Source organism: Chrysemys picta, chromosome 7, assembly GCF_011386835.1.
Source record: "Chrysemys picta bellii isolate R12L10 chromosome 7, ASM1138683v2, whole genome shotgun sequence".
In the NCBI taxonomy this organism is placed as follows: domain Eukaryota; kingdom Metazoa; phylum Chordata; order Testudines; family Emydidae; genus Chrysemys; species Chrysemys picta.
The window spans coordinates 106,551,822-106,566,673 of NC_088797.1; the positions used below are offsets into that span (position 1 = coordinate 106,551,822).

Consider the following 14,852-nt stretch of genomic DNA (forward strand, 5'->3'; position numbering starts at 1 on the left):
GATGCAAATGGCATAAGGGAATTCAGTCTGATAAAGGGTATCTTACTACGTGTTTGTACAGCCGTAGCACAAGAGAACAATTCATGGTTGAGGCCCTCTAGGTGCTATTGTAATACAAATATGGTAATAAACAGAAGTCCAGTAACCACTGGGGGATGTCTAAGTCAATAGTTCACTCTGACAATTTGCCTGCAGCCACCACCCACAATGAACTAGATTCTAAATTAAACAGAACATCTTCTAAACAGCTGATAATTACATCAAGAAAAATGGGACTAACATGGCCCCACCTCTCCAACGCTGTTGTTTCAGTATTATATATGTACACACCATTACCAACTTCATTATACACTGTAGAAAAATACCAGAGACTTAAAATACGTTTTTCTCTCCTCTATAACATATCGTAATCATCATCAGAGGGTATTTAAGTGTGTAGGTTGATCATGGCTTGTTATGTAGTCTTTGCTGTTCCTTTGAACATCCATATCCCAGCTTTGTTTTCTGTTAGAATTAGCTCAGGGGGAAAAGAAGAAATATTATGAGTATGATTCCACAGCTAACTGCCTCTTTGGAGTCCGTAATCAAGCAAAATTCCTTTCCTTAGTCCGAAAATGCTAAAATGCTCTAGGATACTGTTTTTGCTTGTTTTTATACTGGTATTAATGATCTTAAGATTTTATAGATCAGTGCAGATTGTTCTCATCTCAAAAAGATCATTGTCTATGGAGAAGAAATGAAAGTCTTTCTTATATAGGTAAAGAAAACTGTTTTCAGGCTATAGGAATATTCGGTGGAGCATTTATTTACCACTTCTCTTACTAACTAGTAATAAATAATGATACATTATCTTTGAAGTACAATCTAGCCACAAATATAAAAATACAGTGCAATGTTAAGGACAAGATGTGGGGCAGATTTGAATTTCTAAATAAGAACAAAAGCTTTCAGAATAAAAACCACTGAAAGGAAAAGAAATGCAAAAGAAAGCTTGTTGATCGCCCAGTACTGTATTTGACTTTTGGGATTATAAGAAGATTGCTAATTAGGCCAGGTTTATACCAGCCATATTGCAGTGTGCCATATAGAATGATTAATGGAATACACAGCACATTTTTTCATGCATTATGCATTTTAAATATAGATAAACCTCCTTTTTTATAAATCATGTTTAAAATAATAATGGTACCACTAATGTGGTGTCATTAAATTGCAACCACACAAGTGAGTGTCAATGTAAATTGTTTGCAAATCAAGTTTTATTTCTTTGATGAGATCAGTTGTGTGTGTGTGTGTGTGTGGGCCAAACTGTCTAATGTGTATTCACATATTGCTATTAGGTTAATGGAATGTTTCAGTTCAGAGACTGCAGCAATAATAAATACAGAAAGAATACTGTAGAGCAGGAAAGTAGGATTTATTAAAAAAGCAGTCCCCGTTTCATTTCCAATTCTCCTAAGTAACAGATTGGTGGCCTAGCTCAGAAAAGGAATTTCTCTTTCATGCATAAAAATGATACCTATGATCAATTGGGACGTAGGATCAAAGTTGGTATTTAAGATGAGACTCTTGTACCCCACTCTCAGCTGAGAAAGTTTCTTCTTCTTCGAGTGCTTGCTCATGTTGATTCCAAGTAGGTGTGTGCACTCTGTGTGCATAGTCATTGGAAGGTTTTCCCCTAGCAGTACCTGTTGGGTCGACTGTGGAGCTCCCTGGAGTCATGCCTTCATGGCGGTGTATATAGGTCCTTGCCAACCTGCCGCCTCTTCAGTTCCTTCTTACACCAGTGACAATCGTTGGAGCTGCTCTCTTCTCTTGCTACTGCAAGCGATTCCCTAGTGGACTTTCCCTTGTTGCATCTGTAAATAGTTAATTTAGGATTAGTTAGTTTTAATTAGCTTATAGTTAGTTAAGATAAGTTTCAGTTGGGGGTTGCCCCCACCACCACGTTCTTCCATTCCCGTGGTCCGGGGTATGCCTTGGTCTCAGCAGTTCAAACCGTGCGGGTCCTGTCTGAAGCCTATGCCAAAGAGACAGCCACACGACTCCAGTTTGAAGTGTTTGGGGGAAACCCATCAGACTGATAAGTATAAAATCTGCAGAGGCTTCTGTCCAAGAACTAAGAAGGTGAGGGACTTTAGGCTAAAATTGTTCCTCATGGAGTCAGCCCTTGGTCTCCAGCCGGTACAGGTGGGGTCCAACCCCAAGCCCAGCACTTCAGTGCAGAGCATGCCGGCTTCAGTAAGAGGCTGAAAAAGGACTCAGGCTCCAGAGACCCTTGGCACCACCTCTCCCCAGCACAGAAGGCCTCCTCCAGTGTGAGTGTCCAGTACTGCACCCATTCGCTGGTGCTGCACAAGAAGAAGACCAACAGAGGTCACTCTCTCACTAGACCAGTGGAGCAAGGAGGCACTAGCGGGGTGCGTCCCGTGCCAGGATACCCTGCTCCGGCTCCGACTCAGCTAGCACCGTCGACTCCGGCCTCACAGGGGCGTCCGTCGAGACCAGTTCTTGTGGAATTCCCAGTGCAGGAGAGTCAGGTGGAGGAGTTGGACCTTCCCTCCACTCCAGAAAACCTTTGACGTGGCCAGGGACCTTATAGCTATAACAGCGCACTCCCCTGCACCAGCTCCAGCACCGCAAAGAAGCACCATGCCTTCCAAGGGCAAGCCTACTATGATGAGGCACTGTTTGCCCTTGCCTAGGCACTGCCCTCCGGCACCGTTTTGCTCTGCACCACCTTGGTCACCGAGGTTGGAATCCTAGTTGGACTAGGAAGTGGAGTCCTATGTACCTAGGCAGAGCCGGCACCACTCTTGACATTACTCTTGGCACTGCTCGAGAAAGGAGGAAGGACAGCCATTGCCTATGATTCTGGGGCCACCGCAGTGCAGGTGCCAGCTCAGTGGCCTACCACCAAGCCCAGGGGCCGGGGTCCAGATCATTATCAGGTGTATTGGAAGGACAGGACCCTCCATCATCATCTGTAGCCTGGGAACCTCCACAAGGCCACGAGATGGGCACCCAGGCCAGCACAGAGGCCGCAGCAGGAACTGGCACTGAGGCTGGCATGGATCTATCCCACTTCTACCATGCCTGGTCACAAATCACCTCAGACCAATGGGTCTTGAACACGGTAGAATTGGGATATTCTCTCCAATTCTGTTCTCTCCTGCCTTCCCACCCCCCTTCCCTGTCTCTCTTCAGGGACCTTTCTCATGAGCAACTCCTCGTGCAGTAGGTGCAAACGCTCCTTGAACTCGGAGCAGTGGAGGAGGTCCCTCCGGAAATCAGGGGCAGAGGGTTCTATTCCCAGAATTTTCTCAGACTGAGGCCAAGGATGGGCTCAGGCCTGTTTTAGACCTGCGAAACCTCAACAGATTTTTAAAGAAGAAGATGTTCTGCATGGTCTCCCTGGCTTCCATTATTCCCTCCCTTGATCTGGGGGGCTAGTACTCCACCCTCGCCTTGAATGATGTGTACTTTCATCTGTCTATAGTCCTGCCCCACAGGTGGTTTCTCTGCTTTGTGGTCAACAACACCCACTATCAGTTTACGGTTCTTCCCTTCAGCCTCATGGAAGCCCCTCGGGTGTTCACCATGTGCATGTCGGTCGTAGCCACCTTCCTGAGGAGGCAGCAGGTGCAGGTATTACCGTACCTAGATGACTGGTTATTCAAGGGCCATTCCAGGGCGCAAGTGGAGGACCACAAGAGCCTAGTTCAATTGACAGTCGACAGTCTCAGCTTGATACTGAATGTGACAATGTCGACTCTAGCCCCCACACAGAGGATAGAATTCATCGGAGCTCTCCTAGACTCCAGTCAAGCCAGAGCATTCCTTCTGGAATGCATTTTCTGGCCATGGGTGCCATCATAGAGGACTTAAGACAATACTCCACTACTACAGTGCGAAATTGCCTGAAGTTGCTTGGCCATATGGCCACTTGTACATATGTAGTACAGCATGCCAGGCTGTGGCTCTGTCCCCTTCAAGATTGGCTGGCCTCGGTATACAGGCCAAACCGAGACCAACTAGACAAGATAGTCACACTTATTCCTCCAGTTATAGAGTCCTTTCTGTAGTGGCTCGACCCATAAGCAGTCTGCATGGGAGTCCCCTTCTCCAGGCCCCAACCCTCGCTGTCTCTAATCACTGACGTGTCAGCGATGGGATGGTGGGGTGCATCTAAGCAGACTCAAGACTCAAGGTCTCTGGTCCCAGGCAGAACTTTCGCTGCACATCAACGTCAGGGAGCTGAGAGCGATTCGCCTTGCTTGCCTGATGTTTCAAGCCCATCTGGAGGGCAGATGTTTATTGGTATTGACCGACAACACAACAGCGATGTTCTATATAAACAAACAGGGTGGTGCTCTCTCCTCTCCCCTGGTCTGGGAAGCCCTCAACTGTGGGACTTCTGCATTGCCCCCTCGATACATCTAGAGGCATCATACCTTCCAGGATCTCAGAACGAGCTGGCTGATCATCTCAGCTGGTCCTTTCACAACCGGTTCTTTCCGCCCGGATGTTGTGATCAACCTCTTCCAAAGGGGGGGATTTCCCAGATAGACTTGTTCGCAACATGGAACAACAGGAAGTGTCACCAGTTCTGTTCCTTCCGGAATCACCACCAGGGTTCGCTCGCAGATGCCTTTCTCCTCCCTTGGAAGGGGCACATGGTGTATGCATTCCCGCCCTTCCTGCTCGTACACAAGGTCCTGCTGAAGGTCAGAAGAGAGGGAGCATCAATAATCTTAATAGCACCAGAGTGGCCATGTCAACACCATGCTTTTTGACCTTTCGGTGGACATGCCTATAACCCTGCCCCTGGTCCCGGACTTGATCACTCAAGACCATGGCTGCCTCCAGCACCCCAATCTGGAGTCTCACCACCTCACAGCATGGAAGCTCCATGGCTAAGCCCTTCAGAGTTCTCATGCTCAAACTCCGTTAGGGAGGTTCTCCTTGGCAGTAGGAAATCATCCACCAGGCCCACTTTTTTGGCTAAGTGGAAGAGATTCTCGATTTGATCATTACAAAAGGTCACTCAGCCTTTACAGACATCGATTCCCCTTATCCTGGACTATCTATTACACCTGAAACAGCAAGGCTTGTTGGTATCATCAGTAAAGCTGGCCACCATCTCCGCTTTCCATCCCGGGTCAGCCAGCCAGTCAGTTTTCGCTAACCCCATGGTTGGCCGATTCCTCAAAGGACTAGATAGACTGTACCCTCAAGTAAGACAGCCAATACCCCCATGGGATCTCAACCTGGTGCTCTCAAGACTGATGGGCCCTCTCTTTGAGCCCCTAGCAACATGCTCTCTCCTCTACTCTCCTGGAAAGTAACATTTTTGGTGGCTATAATTTCAGCCAGGAGGGTGTCTGAGCTTGAGGCCTTGACTTCTGAGCCCCCCCATACCTTTTTTTATGAGGAGAAGATACATTTGCGGCCACACCTGGCTTTTCTCCCAAAGGTAGTTTCATAATTCCATGCGAACCAGGACATATTACTTTCAGTGTTCTGCCCTAAGCTGCACACTAGCAACTGGGAATGAATGCTCCACTCCCTGGATGTCAGACGAGCATTGGCTTTTTATATTGAATGAACAAAGCCATTTTGGAAATTGACTCAACTCTTCGTTTCAATTGCGGAATGAATGAAGGGACTCCCCATGTCGTCCCAAAGAATCTCCTCCTGGATCATGGCCTGTATTAGGACATGCTACAACCTGGCAAATTTACCTGTCTCCGTGCTGACAGCACTCTCCACAAGGGCGCAGGCATCCTTGGCGGCATTTCTGGCACAAGTCCCCATCCAAGACATCTACAGGGCAGCAACATGGGTATCAATTCATACGTTTACATCACACTACACCATTACACAGCAGGCCAGGGATGATGCAGCATTTGGCAGAGCGGTGCTGCAGTCGGCGACCCGCTGTACTCCTCCTTCTCCTAGAAGATGCTTGGAAATCACCTACTTGGAATCAACATGAGCAAACACTCAAAGAAGAAAAAACGGTTATCTACCTTTTTGTAACTTTTGTTCCTTGAGATGTGTTGCTCATGTCCATTCCAAGACCTGCCCTTCTGTCAGAGTACCCTGGCAAGAAGGAATTGAAGAGGCGGTGGGTTGGCAGGGACCTATATATGCCGCAATGAAGGGGTGACTCCAGGGGGCTCCACAGCCAACTTGACGGGTGCCGCTAGGGGAAAAAACTTCCTACGACTGTGTACACGATGCGCACACACCTACTTGGAATGGACATGAGCAACACATTTCAAAGAACAACAGTTATGAGAAGCTAGATAACCATTTTTTGTACAACCTTTCCTTTACTGAAAATGAGTGTTCATTTCTAGGTACTAGTGGATACTTTGATATCTGATTTACACAATAGACTGTGGTGCAGATATAAACTTGTTGTTAACATGATGAGTCTAGCAATATAAATTACAAAGTTACATTTCAGGAAATTGTGTCCTTTTTATAGGATTAGCTATATAAAATTGACAATGTTGTTGGTTTAAACATTTACAATAGGCCTGGATTAGACTTCACTGATGTTAAGGAAGGCATCTTATTATGTAATCATCACCGTTACCAACTGGAAGTGATCTGTCTTCCTAACTTCTCTCCTATTACCCCATCATTTTTTGGGATATATGCGTCTAATAAATGTGAAAAAAGATACATCAAATAAAAATGACAAAATCACTCTATCCCCTGCCCATTGAACTAGAATTTTGGTAGGCTAAGAGTTCCGTCAGTTACATTTGGTCTTGTTTTGATAGATTTAGTTCAGCATGTTGGGAATGAAAAGACTGGGGCAGGAGTAGGGGCATGGTGGTAGCAAATTTAGAAGGCTTTTTAAAATAATATACAGAGATTGTTACAAGTTCTGAAGAGTCATGTGTGCTGAAAACACCATGTTTCTATAGTGCCCACAATAGTAGTGGGCACTATATTGCTATGGCAATACAGACTATAATTAAAATGAATACAAAAATATAGTTCTATATTGTGTACATATAAAAGTATCTAAAGGATAGTTTGGGGAGAATTGGAAATAGAAGAAGTGAATGGAGAGATGAAAGAGAAGGTAAAATGGGAAAGGAATTAATTATAATGTGATGGTACCGGACACTGCGCAAGAGTATGGTGCTGTCAAAGGTGAGCTACTGCACACTACTAGTCAAAGGTGATGGTAAATAGCATGTGCAAATCTGAGAAGTGGATCTTTTGGACAGTGGAGCTGCTGGAATGTCCCTAACTTAGCATTTTTGATTATTTTTTTCACAAATTCAATTCTCAAAAACAAAAATACCTGGACAAAATTCTGAGATTTTTTGACTGGTTATAGAGCTGGTTGAAATTTTTTTGAAAATTGGATTTTTTTGACAAAATTTTAAAAAATGTGGAAATATTTAAAAAAAATGCAAAATGTTTTTTCGTTTGTTTTTGTTTTTTATTGACCAGCTCCAATACTGGTTTTCTTGCTTTCTGGGATATGATCAGTGATGGACTCTGATATCTGGAGTTCATAATATCCCTGAAGAGGAAGGACCCGCAAAATAGTTATAAAAAGCTCCACATAGCAGCTTTGTTTTCTGTCATCATCATGCTCCTTGGAAGTGCCTGTGATACAATTCCACTGAGGTCAACACCATCTGAAGCCATTCCACTATCTTCAGGGAGTTACTTGGGATTTATCCACATATGTCCCATTGGCTTTGATTGGCTAAATTGATGGCACTCTTGAAAGTCCTGTGTCTCTTTCTCTCTCTTTTTCACAAAGAGCACTGGCAGTGACATTTTGGCAACCATTTGAGTGAAATTTCTAATAATAAAGGACTCCAGGCACTTTGAAGGACAGAATTAAAACTCAAAATGACCTTGACAAATTGGAGAATTGGTCTGAAATCAGCCAGAATAAATTCAATAAAGACAAGTACAAAGTACTACACTTAGGAAGGAAAAATCAACTGCAGAAATACAAAATGAGGAATAACTGTGTAGGCAGTAGTACCACTGTAAAAGAATCTGGGGGTTATAGTGTGGGGGTTATAGTTCACATATTGAATGAGAGACAACAGTGTGATGCTGTTGCAAAAAAGGCTAATATCGTTCTGGGCTGTTTTAACTGAAGTGTCATATATAAGACATGGGAGGTTGTTGTCTTGTTCTACTCAGCCCTGTTGAGGCCTCAGGTGGAGTACTGTGTCCAGTTCTGGGTGCCACACTTTAGGAAAGATGTGGACAAACTGGAGAGAGTCCAGAGGAGAGCAACAAAATTACAAAAGGTTTAGAAAATCTGACCTATGAGAAAAGGTTAAAAAAAACCTGAGCCTGTTTAGTCTTGAGAAAAGAAGACCGAGGGGAGAACCTCATGTCTTCACATATGGTAAGTGCTGTTAGAAGTGGACAGCGACCAACTACATGTGCACCATGTCCAGTTTTCACAGAACCTAGCAAAGGCTCTCTGCTGCTATCAGGTAGGGCTGCTGTGAGGGGGATCCAAGCTCAGAATTCCAAAAGTCTGATGCAAAATATCTGAGGCTGAGGGCAGGAATTAACAATACCCAAATAATAATCTTGAAGGATGTCAGAAATTCTCTTAGTCACTGAATTCCAACTGCCATCTGAAGGGAAAGCTAAACCAAAGCCTAATGAATTCCCAAGAGTTCTTAGCAAACCAGGGTGAAGAGGGCATTCCATGCACAGAGTTGGGGTGAAAAAAACACACTATGGACCAATTTCAGGTTTCCTCTTTTGTATATGTAAGAAATGAGTTGAATGGAAGGAGAACTGTGGGACACAGCTATCAACCAGCAGAGTTCTCATTGCACGTGCCTCCTGATGCCAGAGAGTAGGATCTGGGGTGTGGTGCTTTTTAATACATATGCTGCCTGACTCAGCTGTGCAGATTGCTCATATAGATTGGCTGCCTGTCTCCTTCACTTATATAGTTTAATGGCAATATCAATAAACATATTCTAAAACCATTTTTTTTCATGCTAGACTGGCCTTTGAAGATATCTAAATGATAGCTTATTAATTGGTGCTGTTCACGGAACTTCCAGTTTCTCTTGTCTGTCTGGACATATATACCTGGCACCTTGTTTTTGTAGAATCTCCAATATAAACAACTTTGTGTCATCATCTTGGGTTGGGGTCTCATTAACAAAGGGGCTGGCTAGTAGCTGGAAATAGGACCGTCAAGGAAAACCCAGAGTTCTGTTCACTTGGAAGCAAATCCTGCCCTCTTCTTTGGTGCCTCAGAAGATCCCTTGTCAGTAGAACTGGTGCAGTTCTGCCCCCCAAACTAGAGCCAGGGATGTGTTACTGAGTGGATGATATGGCCATGTCTCCCACTGGAGGGAAGGAAAGAAGGGTCCAAGAAGTGCTGCTTCAGCCTTTGAGATGAAATACCCTCTGCAGCTGCTTTGTTGCTGCTTTGTAGCCTGCTGGGAAGATTAGTTTTCCTCCCATTGCGTCTGCCCAGATACGTGAGTTGTGTGTGGAGGATTTGGGAGAGGATTATGCCATTAGTTTCCCATAGCAATTATAGGAGGTACATGTACAATTCCCTGTGTATCATACTCTCAGCTCAGGTGAAAAAGAATTTTTCTTGCCGTCTTCTTGGTTTGTCTCAAACTAATCATGCAAGTACATTAAAATACCAAGAGAGGTGCTGCCGAGTGTAAACAGTGTATCATGCAATAACATACTGCATAAACATCATGCTTTCCTCAATAATTCATGCATCTATTTTAGCTTCTTGTTTCTTCTACTTTTGTTCCAAAGCCAGAGGTTAAGATTTTGGATGGTTGTGTTTCTCCCCTTGACTGTGTTTTTAGGAGGACATTGTGTCTGTGGGGATGAGCTAAGAAATGGTACTCCATTTTATCAGGTACTTGTGTCTAGTAATTTGCTAATGGACATCTACATGGCCCAAAATATAGTCTAATACTAGTACTGGCTGATGCTAATGCTGATCAGTTTCAGCTTTTTATTTCACAGCTAGAAAAGCAATTTTTCAGCTATCAAAGAATATTCAAGGCTGTTATTGTATTGCCTGATTACTTCAAAATTAATGTTAGATGCAGCCTTCAAACTCTTGACAAGTTGCCCTTGCAGCCCCAAGTAGACAACTCTTTATGGGAAGAGTGAGGGACCATAGTGAGCATGTAGGCTGACCTCCTGTATAGCAGAGGCCATAGAACTTGCATGAAAAAATTCCTAAAGCGTATCTTCTAGAAAAACATCCAATCTTGATTGAAAAATTGCCATTGATGGAGAATGCATTGAAACCCTTGGTTAATTATCGTCAGTGTTAAAGTATATTTTTTGTATTATTTTGTATTCCTTATTCCCAGTTTCAATGTGTCTAGTTTCAACTTCCAGCCATTGGATCATGTTATACCTTTCTCTGTTAGCCTGAGGAGCCCACTATTAAATATTTATTCCCATGTAGGTACTTAAGGGGTGATTTGATTACATCCTTTAACTTTCTTTTTGATAATTTAAATAGATTTTGCTCCTTGAGTCTACCACTGTGCGGCAAGTTTTCAAATCCTTTAATCGTTTCCGTGGCTCTGAACCCTCTCCTATTTCTCAACAGCCTTCTTGAATTGTGGACATCAGAACTGGACAGCAGCAGTGGCACCAGTGCCAAATACAGAGGTAAAATAATCTCTCTCTTCCTACTCAAGAGTCTCCTTTTTATGCATCCAAGTATTACCTTAGCCTTTTTAGTCACTGCATCACACTGGGAGCTCATGCTGGGCTGATTTATCCACCCTGACCCCCAAATCTCTTTTGGAGTCACTGCTTCCCAAGATAATCCCCCCCCAACCTGTAAGTATGGCCTGCATTTTGTTCCTAGATGTATATATTTAGCTTTAGCCATATAAAAACACATGGTTTGCTTGCGATCCAGATCATTCTGTGTCAGTGACCTCTTCTCTTCATTATTTATCACTCCCCCAATCTTTCTGTGATCTGCAAACTTATTGTGTTCTGTTATTCAGAAATGACACTATATTTTCCATAGACTACAGTCCATAGTGCTGCACCAAAGAGAATAAGTATAAGGAAGAATTCTGATCATTTGGGGGCCTTTTTCTCATTTTCGTGAGCCAAAGCAGCACTGTAGGCATTGGATTTGCAGGATTCAGGGCAGTAGTTTTGAAGTTGAAATACATCTTCCCCTTCTAGACTATTCCCATGCACTGCATCATCAGTTACTCTTCCAAAGCAGTAAGTCATCCTTAGAGTATTTTTTCCAGAGTAGTGTTGTTTGGTTAGAATAGAGGTCTGGGAATTTGAACTCTTGGGATCTGTTCCCAGCTCTGCCATTAACCAAGTATCCCAATTACTATGTGGCTCAGTTTACCCTTCTGTAGAATTTCCAGACTCTGCCATGGCTTACCAAGGGCTATTGCAAGCATTAGTGTTCATAAAGTGACTTGAAATCCTTGGATGAAAGGTACCATTTAATTTTAAACATAATTCTGATATCTGTGAGTGAAAAATACAATTCCCCTGGGCTCCCCTATCTGGTTTAATACTGCATATATGTGAAGAATGCTCTGGAAAAAATATTTCTGGTGACTAAGCTTCAAAAGTAACTGATTCATTCATACAAAAAAAATTTCAGGCAATTACTGTACATGAGTCATTACCAAATCCTGCTGTTTGCTGCTTGATTGCTTGTCTTAGTGAAATGTTGTTAATACAGCAGTGGATGGAAAGAGTTGATAATGAGGTAATGTTTGTGTATTTTTGTGACACTTATGCCAAAATGATCATTTAGCATATTATTATTTTAAAATAAATAGTGTGTGGATTGAAACAACCATGGAACAAAATGATATGTTAACATGTGCTGATAGCTGATAATTATTCATCAGCTATTTGTATTTAATGCAGCAACAATTCTCCTCCTGGTACAAATAGTAAAGCCCGCCAAGGGTAATATGATAGAAGCCACTGAACTGAATGGGCTCTTGGGTCAGCTGGAAAATGTTTTCCTCAGATGAAACTACAATATTAAAATATCCTTTCTATTACAAGGACTTGTATATGTTCCCATTTCAGGATGGTTAATGCCTAGTAGCAACAGGTTCTGCTTAGCAATTCATATATCTGTAATAGTAATGAACAACTGTATAAAACCTTTGGTAATATGGAGGATCTATAGAATCATTTTTGTTATATTATTTAAAGTCTCTATGAAGGCTATAATGAGAGAAAAGTTCAAAAGCAGCAAGTAATGTTTAGCACACAATCTCTCACACCTACATTTTTGACAGGCTTGAATCTTGGGTGTGCAAAAGTGATTTGCACATGCAAACTAGGGAAATACCTGACAAATCAAATTACTTGTGCAAACCCCAGCCATGAATTTGCAGAAACATGCAATAAAGCACAAGTATGTAGAATTTTGTGTGTCACTTGGAGCTCATCTTGAAAATGTGTCTCAGTGACGATGAATAGCTTTTTCAAATAAACAACTGTAAAGGACTGCATCTATTATGTAGATTGTGGCAGTGTTCAAATTCATAAGTGCTTTGCAAAAACTGAGGAAGACAGTCCCTGTCCCTTTTTAGATCATCTGAAAAAGACAGATGGGAAACAGTAGTTCACTGCTCATGTCAGAGGTGTTTAGGGCATAGTGGAAGCCTTTCCTACTTCTCAACTCATGCTGCCCACTCAGTCTCTGGGCTCCCAAGACTGGTTTCACCTCTTGTAGAGGGGAGGGGAGTCGAGTCCTGGTATCCCCTTGTACCCTTGCTGCTCCTGCTAGCTGGGAATCCACACCCCTCATCATAACGGCTGCTTTGACAGTTGCAAACTCATCTGCTAGTTTCCCCTGGGCAGCTCCACCCCCCCAGCCTCAGATTAAATAAAATCTAAAATCAGCTCTGAAAACCATCTGAGCCCAGATTAAGTGAAGTGGTTTTAATATTCCTCTAAAAGATTTCTCTCATTGGCAGTGAACTGTGGAATCTATCTTCCAAGCCTGGAAATCTCAAAATTCTTAAGGACCAGCCTTTCAAATGCAATGAGTTAGAACTGGCTCCATTTCTTTCTTCTGATGTCCCAGGTTCAGTTTTCCCTGTGCCTGACAAAGTCCAGCTGCACATGGCTATATTTCCTACTCCTAGCTGAGGCAATAAATAGGCTCAGATTGGGGGAGTCACTGGGTTCTCACCAAACTCCATATAGAGGAATTCTGTTTTCTTTCTTACACCTATTAATGAATTACATTATTTCAGGGCCACCCAGAGCGGGGGGGGGCAATTTGCTCCAGGCCCCCACGAGAGTTTTTCAGAGGCCCTGAAGCGGGGTCCTTCACTCGCTCTGCGGGCCCCGGAAAACTCTCTTGGGGCCCAGGCCCCCGGAGTTTCTTCCGCTCCGGGTCCCGCCGCTGAAGTGCCCCGAAGACCTGCGGAGGGAGGTCCTTCCCCCCGGACCTGCCGCTGAAGTGCTGGGTCTTCGGCGGCAGGGGCCCCCCGCCGCCGAAGACCCCAGGCCCCCTGAATCCTCTGGGAGGCCCTGCATTATTTGCCCCAAGACATTCTCATCTTTCCCAGTCTCTTCCAGATACAGGATCCAACATAGACCCAGGGTCTGAACCACGGGCCCCAAAACTGCAGACTTAACCTGAAAGCAACTTACAGAAGTGTTCCTGTCTTTAACGCCCAACTCCCAATGGGGTCAAAACCCCAAATAAATCAGTTTTATTTAAAGCTTATACAGGGTAAACTCATAAATTGTTCGCTCTCTATAGAGAGAGATGCACAGCTGTTTGCCCCCCCCCCCCAGGTATTAATACATACTCTGGGTTAATGAATAAGTAAAAAGTGATTTTATTAAACACAGAAAGTAGGATTTAAGTGGTTCCAAGTAGTAACAGACAGAACAATGTGAATTACCAAGTAAACTAAAATAAAACATGCAAATCTAAGTCTAATATAGTAATACCACTGAATACAGATAAAATCTCACCCTCAGAGATGTTTCAATAAGTTTCTTTCACAGACTGGACGCCTTCCTAGTCTGGGCACAATCCTTTCTCCGGTACAGCCCTTGTTTCAGCTCAGGTGGTAGCTAGGGGATTTCTTATGATGGCTCCACTCTTTGTTCAGTTCCACCCACTTATATATCTTTTGCATAAGGTGGAAATCCTTTGTCCCTCTGGGTTCCCACCCCTCCTTCTCAATGGAAAAACACCAGGTTAAAGATGGATTCCAGTTCAGGTGACATGATCACATGTCACTGTAAGACCCCAAGCCATTCCTCCCAGCCTGACTCACAGGAAGGCCTGCCTGCAAACAGAGCTATCCAAAGTCAATTGTCCTGGTTAATGGGAGCCATCAAGATTCCAAGCCACCATTAATGGCCCCCACTTTTCATAATTACAATAGGCCTTCAGAGTTATATTTTATATTTCTAGTTTCAGATACAAGAGCGATACATTAATACAAATAGGATGACCACACTCAGTAGATTATAAGCTTTGTAATGATACCTTACAAGAGATCTTTTGCATGAAGCATATTCCAATTACATTATATTCATACTCATTAGCATATTTTCATAAACTCATATAGAGTGCAACATCACACATAGCCTTACAGATGTACATTTATATACAGCATCTTCAACTACCATGATAAATAGTTCACTATATTAGCAGAAAATTCGAAGACTTCATTTTTTAAATGATGGATTGTTTGGGAGAAATCTTCATTTCAGACACAAAACAGATTTAAAACCAATTATTATTATAATCACCAGTAAGATGATAAATAAGCACACAGATAGAAACTCCATCCAAT

The 14,852-nt window shown here is 43.1% G+C and overlaps 1 protein-coding gene across 8 annotated transcripts in view; it reads left to right on the top strand.

The window, feature by feature from the left end:
• C7H10orf90 (chromosome 7 C10orf90 homolog) overlaps window positions 1–14,852 on the top strand; it is a 182,007-nt gene that overhangs the window by 36,140 nt on the left and 131,015 nt on the right. For 7 of the 8 annotated variants that reach the window (XM_065552242.1, XM_065552243.1, XM_065552245.1 and 4 more), the window contains one exon: window positions 10,628–10,689. The exons of the other annotated variant lie outside the window; for it this stretch is intronic. The gene's annotated coding sequence lies outside the window, so the exon portion shown is untranslated. The remainder of the gene's footprint in view (window positions 1–10,627; window positions 10,690–14,852) is intronic. 8 annotated transcript variants of the gene reach the window in all.